This window comes from Gossypium hirsutum, chromosome A13 (assembly GCF_007990345.1).
Source record: "Gossypium hirsutum isolate 1008001.06 chromosome A13, Gossypium_hirsutum_v2.1, whole genome shotgun sequence".
Taxonomy (NCBI): Eukaryota; Viridiplantae; Streptophyta; class Magnoliopsida; order Malvales; family Malvaceae; genus Gossypium; species Gossypium hirsutum.
Genome location: NC_053436.1, coordinates 28911827 through 28923359, shown reverse-complemented (window position 1 = coordinate 28923359; position 11533 = coordinate 28911827). Strand labels below are relative to the sequence as shown.

The following is an 11533-nucleotide window of genomic DNA, read 5'->3' as shown; positions in this document are numbered from 1 at the left end:
ATTCAATCCTTGTAACAATATATATTATATCAATGATGTAAACATTTCATATCCATTTGGTACCTCATACCTATTTGTAATTTTCATATAATTCATACTTTACAATTTATCCCATTAGATGCCAAAATCAATCAATTCACATCAATACCAATCAATAGGTAAAATAACACAATACAAGCATAACATTAATTAACATAGCAAGTTCCATATGAACTTACCTGGCAAAACAACAAATGAACAATCTTTAAGGACTAATTAGCAATTTTGTCTTTTCCCAATTATCCTCGCTTTGATTCCATTCACGATATATATAATAATTCAATATAATGTATTAATTTCACATATCTTATAATATCCTATTATATGCGTGTATCAGTTCATTTTCATTATTCGAATGCCCCCTAATATTTTTCACATTATTCAATTTAATGCCTAAAATCAAAATTGCCATAACTTTCAAATTCAAGCTTCGATTTCGAAACTAATCTCAATTACATCATTTTAAGACTCTTTACTATCAATAATTATAGAAATTTCACACCAATTTAAATTCTACACTTTAGTCCTTATTTTAAAAATTAGCGATTAAACTTTACAAACTAGTACTTTTTCATTTATAAGCTTAAAATCTAACAATTTAGTACCAATTTGTTCAAGAATTCATTAATGGAAACTTTTAGAAACTTTAAGAATTTTACAAATTGGTATATAGGCCAGCTAAATCAAGCTCTCACAACCTCAAAAAACATAAAAACTAAAAAAAAATGACTAAATTGAACATACCAAATTGAAGGTCGAATGGTTTGAAGCTTTAGAAATAGCTTTTAGGTTTTTCTTTGTTGAAGTTTTGGAGGAAGAAAAAAACATAAAGATGATAAATTATTTTTTTCTTTTATACTTTAATTAATTTTTAATTAATCCAAAATGAGCTTAATTAATCTTTATTAAACCTTAGTGACTCGATTAATTAAAAATCCATAGCGATAAACTTTTACGACTTTTAAAATTTAGTCCTTATACCTTAACTAACTATCAATTTGACAAAATTCATGGGCCAAACTATAATTAACATTTATAATAACCTTGTAATTATAATTAGACTCAAACATAAAAAATGGGGTTCCAAAACCACCGTTTCCGACACACTGAAAAATGAGTTTTTGTAGTACAAGTTGTATATCCAACGCACCAAATTTCACTTCCTTATCTATTTGAATTCAGGCTTTTACTTACATCAATGTATGTGAGTCACACATACAAAGTTCGTCATTCACTTAGGATTTAGGTATGCCACACTATGAACATCACAAGTGAATAAATCTATAAGCGGATTCAAGATCTATTCTTCTTTGGTCTAGTCTGATGTACTCTCAGTCTAGTCAATCATATCTATGTCTCTATCTTCTGGTAGTCATCCGCTCCGATATTGTAGCACCCTAAAATAGGGCTTAAGAGTTTTGAGGGTATTTTAGGAATTTTGGCCAATATGAGCTTGGGATTTTGTAAGGTTGGTACTCGATAATGTTTTCAACAATTGTTTTCGTAAAGTCAAGTCAATTTTTAGAAATAAGTTTTAAATGTCATTAATTTTGGAAAAGGAATTGATTTGGAAAATGGTCAAATTGGGAGTATTTACGAAGCAATTAAACCAAATCTTCAAAATCAATCTAAAAACCCCCTTCCCATCTTGTTTCATCAAAAAGCGTTACTCTATTCTTGTTTGTGCCATTTTTGCTCTTTCAAGTCCTCTTCATCGATTTTGGTTGCAAAATCTTCTCCCTTCCGATTTCTATCAATTCTCAAGCCATTTATCTTCAAAATATTCCAAGAAAACACACAAAAATCTCACCAATTTCATCATCTTCTTTAAGTGTGGGTTTCTCGAATTTGTGTCAAAAACTTCATTTTTCTTTCGTTAAAGATGATCAATCATATTCCTATTATTTTAAATGTTATCTAGTTCTTTAAACTAAAATTTTAGCTATTAAAATGCATGTTTTAGATAAAAGTTGAAAAATAGGTCTTTAATGGTGAATTTTGAATCTGTGGATAAAAACTTGGTTTTGAAGTGTTTTCAATTGGTTTTAATCTAATTAGAAGCTTTCTAAAGAAACTTTAAAGTTTTGTCAAGGATGTTTAGGGTTTTAATGAATTTTCGTTGTTATGGCAAAACTTGTCGAAAAATTTTGATACATTAAAATGCGTATTTTTGTGTAGATTAAAGGTTGGGAATTGGTCGGATATAAATATATAGATGAATGGAATTCATTACGTGCGAAAATGTTAAGTGTAGACTGAGTTATTCGAATTCTAAGTTTGTCATGCTAAAAGGTTTTGTTATATGAGAATGTAGTTTAAGCATATATTTTGGTTAGTTTAAGTGAGTCCTTGGTTGTTATTTTTCTGTGCATATCCGATGATTGTTGTGTATGAAGGCTCAAATTCATTTTCGCCTACTATGAGTTGGAGGAATAGCTAGTTCAAGTTCTCTATTTTTGGTGGAAGTTGATAATTAGTGAGTGTTTTAGAATTGCTGCTCGTAGATGATTTGTTGTGTATTTGGGAATTTAGAGGTAGCCTAAACCCCTACTCTAAATTTTGAGTGTAAATGTTCTTTTACCTATGCTAAATATATGATAAATATGTTTGTGAACTATGATAAGGAGAATTATGATGTGATGAAATATGAACATGTTGTGATGACTGTTGTGACGATAAATATAAAGGTATGTTATTCGTACCATGTGATAGTGTGTATAATGTGGCAATGATATGATTATGCGGTGAATATGTGTGGATAATCATTAAGTAATATTTGATGACAATATGGATATTTTGGCCTTGTGACTTAATAAGACCGTTGGATATAATTGGCATGCCATAGGATTGTGAGTACTCACTTATATGAGTTGTGATATATGGGGCGCTGATGCCCAAGGACAGTTTTGGAGAGATAACAGAATGTGAGACAAGTTTGATTCACTGGGATATGTATGTGTGGTGTGTTGGAGAGTGTTAGCTATATGCTTCGCTTATGAGATATGTTTGACTCAACGAGTTTATGTGTTGTGTGATGGAGAGTCGTGTAACCGATAAGTGGTGATAGAGTCCACTTTACGTTTCATAATCTCAAGAGCCAAATTATAATACATTGTGACTATATGTGATTATATGTACTTGTATGTGATTAATACATGTTGGAATATATATGCTTAAATGTTCATATAAATAATGTGTAAAAGTATGCATGGAATATGACTAGATATGTGAATTACAGTAATTAGTTAATGATGGTTTGGGAATATGGTTAATGTTGTTTGGTTGATGCATGAAGGTTCTTTTGCGTAGTTATTGTTCTAGGTATTCACTGAGCTAGTTAATGTCACCCACTCCATTTTATCCTTCAGAAAGTAGTTGCATTCCCGGTGTGAGTGGTGTGGCCGTCGAGGAATTGATCCAAGCCATTCTTTATTCATTATAGTAGGTGTTTTGCTTATTCTAGTTCTAGGGAATAAAAATACAATGTGGTAGGCATTTATATTGAATTGTTAAGACCTACTTGGGATTATTAGCATCTTATGTATGTTGGAAGCATGTGGACTTGGATATGGTAATTGGACTATTAAATTAGACATTTTGATGCTTATGTGATTAGGTGAATGAAGTATGATGTCTAGGGAATAATTTGAAAGGTTTAAATGCTATTGTATTCTAAATTTTTGTAACCTGACGTAGAGGTACCAGTATTAGGGCTTTTAAAATGATGCCTCTGTATTTTCAAAAGTGCAGGGAGTCAGAATACCAATTTGGTATCAATACCTTGGCCCAAGTATTGATACTTGGGGTGTAATTATCGATACCTTGCGAAAGGTACTGATACTTTTTGATGTTTTTAAATTTGGCGAGAAATAGAATGGTAGTTTGTTATCTATTTTCCAGGTGGTATTGATACCACTTAAAGGAAATATCGCTACCATAGAGGCGGTATCGATACCTACGTAATAATTTTGGGAAAACTTGATAAGTGGTCCTAATGCATGATTAATACCTATGTTATGCTACTTTATGAATCCTTGTCATGGTTTATCAACAGAAAGTGAATGTATGGCTTATAATTCATGAAAATGCTATGTTGTTATTCAAAAAAGTACGCATGAGAAATAACATGTTGTCTTAGATGAACATGTAGTGAGACGGTTGTGTGGCATCTTGATATTCGGCTTAGCGGCCGGGCTGGGTATAGCTAGTTACATTTGGTGGCATCAGAGCCTAAATTCAATAACCCTCAGACCTAGGAAGCTGTTGTGTAAAGTGGGGTTGCGAGACCCAAAAGATTAAATTACTTTAGCTACTTGAAATGCATGTGATATCTCTTGATTTTAATGTATGTGGGGTAGGAGTGGGAACACATTGCCTTTAATTTAGTAGTTTTCTTGCAAGAACGAGACTTGGATCATTTCCCCACCACTTACACTATTTATTATTTGGTTTTCTATTTGTGTATGGTAGATTATTATATATGCCTCCTAGACATGTGAATGTGAGAGCTAGATCTCAAGAGAATGGTATATTGATCGACTGTTTAAGTCACAGCAATAATGTGCAAGCGTACACTATTGATGCAAGTATAGTAGACAGATGTGAATTTGTCTGATATGGATCCCACAGGGATGGTTGTCTTTTGTCTATTATTGTTGGTGCAATAACTAGATAGAAACGAGATAAATTGTGAGGATAGTTGTTAGAGTAATAACTTGAAAAAAATAAAATAATATACGATAATGATAAACTGGGATCCCCAACATCAATCTTCAGCAGAATACTAAGTGCTCACAAGGTAGAAAAGGATAAGTGATTATAGAGACAATAAATTTCAATGTATATCTTAGCAAGCGTCACTCCTCTATTTAGTTTGAGACTTAAGCATGCACATTAACCACACCTTTCGATGATGGCAATATGACACTATTAAGAATAAGTAGACTAAGTTCCTTTAATCCTTACTCAACTTTAGTTGGAATGCATGTTGGCTCAAACTGTCACTACACTTTCTAGTGTCAGTGACTGCAATAACACTTCCGTGTTAAGAAACATTCAAACCCCATGATTAAATAATAAAAGCAAGATTGAATAAGATAACACTTAACAAATAATTCATGTGTACTTCCATACAAACAAAAAATAGAGAGTAATCACCAACATTTAGAAAGAAATAAGAAAGAATCAAGTGGAGAATATTGTTTTTAGACAACTCAACCAAATCTCTCTATTCCCTCTTGTCTCGCACTTAGGTTTTCTCGTCGGAAGTAATATGCATCAATTTTCACGTTGGCTCACCCACGAAAGGCTTAAGTTGCCATAGCCACAAGCTTCAAGGTCGGATAAAGAAGATGATGGTAAAGAAAAAGTTCTCTCTCCTTTTTTTTCTTCTCACGTCAACCTTTTATGTCGTCGTCCAACAGTAAAGGTGTCCTTTCCTTAGAATTATTTTTTCCTTGTACGTACAGGTTGGTTATACCAGACTAGATAACTCAAGTATATTTCATTCTAATCCATACAGCTGTCAGATGTGGCGACAATTCTGGACCCAATCTAGAATTAACTCATGCAGCGACATTAATGCAAAAAGATAATAAAATTAAGGATAAAATAGCCTAGGATTCACTGAGATTTAAAATGCAATTTACTAAACTGAAAATGCTAAAATATGTGCTAAGGATAACTAAATGGGAACAATTTAATCAATAAGTATGGAAGAAAACCTATGTTATTTCTAGTTCTATCACACCCCTAAACTTGAGCTTTTACTTGTCCTCAAGTAAAACAGAAACTAGCAAGGCTACAAAAATTTTACTAAGGCAAATGATCATTCTAGCAACTTGAACCTCTAAATTCCCAATGAATGAATCACATTTAAATGAAAGAATATTTCATCGACAATACATAAGAATGAATGAATAAGGTTGCAACTTCGTCAATGCTAGCATCATGTTTCAAACCCTATGTTCTATCTACCAATACAACATTTATTGTACAATACTAAGTATTTATATATTATATATACACTTTTTTTTTGGAATAAGGGATATCGTTGCATTATTGTACCCCTGTTCTTGAGAAGTAATGATGGAGTGCAGCAAACCCTTAAAGAGTATGTAATTGTACCGACAAACACTCATACAGTGACAGCCTTTGGCTGGATTGATTTTTCTAATGCTTGTAGTGGAGTGTTCCCTCTTTAACATTCCATACTACACCCAATTTGGAGTTCTCTAATTTATAACTAAATATATAAGTAGCTGTAAAAGAGTAGATTCATTCAAGATTTAAAGAATGATAACAATTATTCATTACTAATGCAACCTAATCCATTCATCAAAGAATTGAAGCTACAACCTTCTGTCAAATTTATCCAACTTATTCATTGGTAATTCACATAATTCAAGAATTAAGCATCGAATGTAACAAAAAAATTTTGAACAATTTTCATTAACTATAATTAAACCTTGCATGCTTCATTACCCAAAAAAATTGAAATGTGGATGCATTTCCAAGCCCCATGTGCATTCCCCCAAACTTAAAGTTTGCATTGTCCCCAATTCACTAATATGAAAATGTAATGGCAATAAAAATGAAATGAAAATCTGTACTTATCAAAATAAAACTTATAGCTACATGCAATGCATGAATACTACAACAAAAGCTTAAAATAAACTAACTCAGCTATCCTCAGCCATCAATGTGCCTGTGCGATGTTTCTTCTTCCTTTTTTTCTACTCCTCATTCTTTCGCTTTTATCCTTCAAGCACTTTCTCTTCTTTTATTTGGGCTTCGCACGGTCCTCAGATTGCTCCTTAATTTCCAGATCTAACCCAGCATCATCGGCTGCTTCCTGTGTAGGAGAGGCCACCTGGAGTGGTCTAGTGTAAACCACTATTGCTAATGAATTGCATTGCTCCTCACTGGTTACCTCAACAACTTTCACTGGTCTCGCTCAATCTCGCTCCAAATTATTAATATTTGCACCTACAAACTTGGGTGAGAAGACAATGTTCACAGCATAAACTTCCTCTTCCTTTTATCAACAACTTCTTATTCTTCAGCAACAACTTCCTCTTCTGCAACAACAACTTCCTTCTCAACAATAGTGTCCTTTTGATCAATAGAAATACCATCCTTTAACAAGCTATCAATATTTCGTAAGTATTCTCCAATGTCATTGGATTCCTCTCCTTTGTCATTATCAGAGACCTGCACAATAGGAGGGGATGCTACAGATCTGACTCGGGCTTCTAAGTCATCATCCACGGATGAGAGTTCATAATTTTGAATGATTGGTGGAAACATTGGGAATTCTGGTAGTGGGGATGGGCATAATTGGATTAATGTGGCTACAATAGAACTATTCCAGGCTTTGGTATAAGCATAAAATAAATTATGGGATTTTTCCATATCCTATATTCTAGCGACAAGCCTAATCTGCCTATTGTTGATGGACTTGACCATTTTTTTGACATCTTTCATTTTGTGCCATAATGATGTCTCTACATCCAGGTTTGTTCCTTTGTTGTCAGCTTTGGTTTTACCCTTCCTTGTCTTGCTCGTTTCTGCCTCTTTCAATATCAGTGTATCATTGTCAGGAATCATTCTTTCAATAGAGGCTTCATTGACCGAGCCCTTATTTTCCAAGACTTCCTCACCATCACGGGGCACAATTCCTCTATGCTGGTACAATAACATCACCAACGATGGGAAAACCAAGATTCCAATTTGCCTTGCGGCGTAGTTAGCAATTTCCTGGTGGAGTATTGCACCGACATCAATCTTTCTGCCCTTGATGATGAAATGTATTAGACACATTCTAGCAAGGTGACTGTGCTGCTGTGAGTGGAGGGCTTTCGCTTGCAGTTAACAAAATGAAACTATATTTTGCTTTGTAGCGTCAGGAAGTGATGATGTATTATATAATTCTTTTGATGGGAACTCGTCCACAATGATCCTTCGACATACAAGTCTTTCACCAACAGGTCTCATTTTTCATCTGTGATAAGCTCAATGAACTTGGAGTGTTTGTCTACATCCATTTTGGTGTTGTACAACTTGCTAATTTTTTTAGCATCCCATGGTATTAAGCCTTCTCGAACAAAAATGAACTCTAATTCATGATCATAAAGGTTAGCATAAAACTCACGTACAAGTGAAGTAGAATAGCTTTCAGGATGGGTGTAAAAAGTTTCCCATTTCAACTTTGAGATGGTTTTGTAGACTTGCTTACCCAAGTCTTTTGTTGCGAAAAGGAAATGCCTTGTTTGGAGTGGAAGTTTTATTTCAACATGTTGTCTTGAAATCGTTCCTTTGCCACTTTATTCAAAAAGATTTGTCGGTTCCTTTCTCTGCACTGGCTTAGGGGATTTTGATTCACGAACTGCGGTAGCAGAGGATACATGTTCTTCAATAGATTTGGTGGCGTTCTTGACCAAGCCTCTCGTTTTTACCATCTTTTGTTGAGAGAAAAAAATGGTTGCTTGAATGCGATACAGTTGGTACAATGGAAGAGGATTTATAGACACTGAAAGAGAAAGATAGAGAGGCGTATTATTTTGTAGAGAGATATTGATAAACCGTAATTCATACATATTTTTATCCCATGCTTAGCACATTTTATGGATGATTTTTCCTTAAAATTGGTGAATTCAATACTCCTAATGCCTTAATTTCATGTTTTAGACTTAGGTGAGCATAGGAGAGTGGAAAGAACGTAAAATGGGCCAAAAACAGAGAAAATGGACCAACGTACGAAATCAACACGGCCTGGACCTCCTCACACGGGTAGACCACACGATCATGTCAATTTGGAAGAATCAAAGCACGACTCACACGGGTGGACCGCACACCCGTGCCTATTTAACAGGCTTGACCACAACCTTAAGCAATCGCACACGGGCGTGTCACACGGGCGAGTCCCTACCGAGCCCAAGTTTAGTCCAATTCAGAAAAGGCCAATTTTGAGGGTTTTTAAGCATTCCAAAGCCTATAAATACACCCTAGAGGATGAGGAAAAAATGACACACAGAGGAGGAAGCAGGGAACTGCTTAAGGAAAGCCGATTGATCCATCTCAAAAGCCGGATTCATCATCAAGACTGAAGATCTCCCCTCAATTTCCCTTCAGGAGTTTTGGGTTTTTCTTTATGTTTTGTATTCATTATTCTTCTGAGATGTTTACCTTTTTAATTATGAACTAAAACCCCAAATACCTAAGGGGAATGAAACCTAAGATGGATCTTGTTATTATTATATGAATTGTATGATAAATATTTGACTTGTTCTTAATTATGTGTTCTTAATTCTTTTTTTGATATTCCAAGATATTGATTCAAGTTAAGCTCTTATTCAGAGAAGGAATAGAAACTATCTAAGAGTACATAAGTCATAATTAAACGGAGTTGATTGCGCGCTTAGAGATAGGGTGACAAGATTTAGTCAAATTAGAGTGAAACCTAATAAGGGGATCCATAGATCGAGTTAATGCAACCCTAGGAGTTAATTAGAAAGAGATTTCAATTATTCAACCTAGGTTTAGATGTTGTTAGTCTCGAGAGAGATAATAATATAACTTAGGGATTTCTACAAATCAAGTCAAATGAATAAATCGTCCGATTCAAAGTCAAATAACAAGTGAAGTCTAGGTAGATTTTTCCTTAGGTATTGTCTTGATTCAATCGTTTTTCCAAAAAGTAATTCCCGAATTCTATTTTCTGTGATTTCTTAGTTTAGTTAATTAGTTAGTTAAAACAAACCCCATCATTCTTAGGCTAGATAATAAAAAGACAGTCATTACTAGTACTTTTAGTTCCTTTGTGTTCGACAATCCGGTCTTGCTAAAACTATTCTACTGTTCGATAGGTACACTTGCCTTCATCGTGATAATAGTTAGTTTCAAGAACGATTCATTATAAATATTTTAAACCTGTCATGAATATCACACATCAAGTTTTTGGCGCCGTTGTTGGGGAACTCAGATATTAGGAACACTAGATTTTTATTACTTTAGCCATTTTACTTTTATTGCAATTGCAATTGCAATTTTTATTTTCTTTTCTAATTCTTCATTTATTTTCTTCTGGCAGGTTTTTTATAGTTTATGACTAGAAGAAACCCATCAGGACCATTACTTTTTGACAGTGAGATCGATCGCACAGTTCGCAGAAACCAAAGAGAAATAAGGCGAAGCTTAAGATACACAGAGAACGAGCAAGAGGACGATATTCAAACCCCAACCGAGGAGATGGCTGAAAACCAAGAAAATTCGCTACCTCCTGCAATTACTGTTAATCAAAATCCTGCTCCACGCACTATGTATGATTATGCTAAACCTAATTTAACAGGAACTGAGTCAAGTATAGTCAGACCTGCTATTGCTGCAAATAAATTTGAACTAAAACCTAACACAATTCAAATGATACAATAGTTTGTTTAGTTTGATGATTTGTAGGACGAGGATTCCAACGCTCACTTGGCAAATTTCCTAGAATTTTGTGATACCTTCAAAATTAATGGCATTTCTGATGACACCATTCGCCTTTGGTTGTTTCCCATTTCGTTAAGAAATAAGGCTAAACAATGGTTGAACTCGTTACCACGAGGGTCAATCACTACTTGGGAACAAATGACTGAAAAAATTTTATTAAAATATTTTCCACCGGCTAAAACAGCCAAATTATGTAATGATATCTCTTCTTTTGTGCAGATGGATTTAGAAACACTCTACAATGCATGAGAGAGATACAAGGACCTTTTGAGAAGATGCCCTCACCATAGGTTACCGCGTTGGCTACAGGTTCAAACGTTTCATAATGGCCTGAATCCTTCGACTCGGCAGATGATTGATGCAGTCGCTGGAGGAACTATCAATAATAAAACACCTGAGGCAGCTTACGAATTTATTGAAGAGATGTCACTGAATAACTATCAGTGGCAAGTTATGAGAACAAAGCTGACGAAAGCATCCAGTGTTTTCAACCTCGATTCGGTCACCATGCTCTCTGATCAGGTAGAACTCTTGAATAAGAAAATTGATGGTTTTCTTAGTTCTTCACAGGTTCACCCAGTAATGCAGTGTGAAGCAAATAGAGGTGGATCAAGCAATTCAGAATACCCATCTTATGGCCAGAACATAGAGAACGAGCAGTTAAGTTATATGGGTAATAATTCTCGATCTCAAAACAATCCTTATAGCAATACTTACAATGCAGGTTGGAGGAATCACCCAAATTTTTCATGGGGAGGCCAAGGAAATCAGAAACAACCACCCCCTCCAGGCTTTCAGCAACCACCATACAGCAGAAGAAAAAGCCGAACCTTGAGGAGATGCTAACCAAATTCATCTCGGTGTGAGAGACTCGTTTTCAGAATTCCGAAACGGCACTCAAAAATCAACAAGCATTGATCCAAGGGCTCGAAACTCAAATTGGACAGCTGCTTAAGATGATTTCAAAAAGAGCACTAGGAAATCTACCTAGTAACACCGAACC

General features: G+C 34.6%; 1 non-coding gene across 1 annotated transcript; it reads right to left on the bottom strand.

Moving 5' to 3' along the window:
- Positions 1 to 10716: 10716 nt before the first annotated feature.
- Positions 10717 to 10823, bottom strand: LOC121213430 (small nucleolar RNA R71). The gene has a single exon (XR_005908812.1). It is a non-coding gene; the product is annotated as a small nucleolar RNA R71 (small nucleolar RNA).
- Positions 10824 to 11533: the final 710 nt, after the last annotated feature.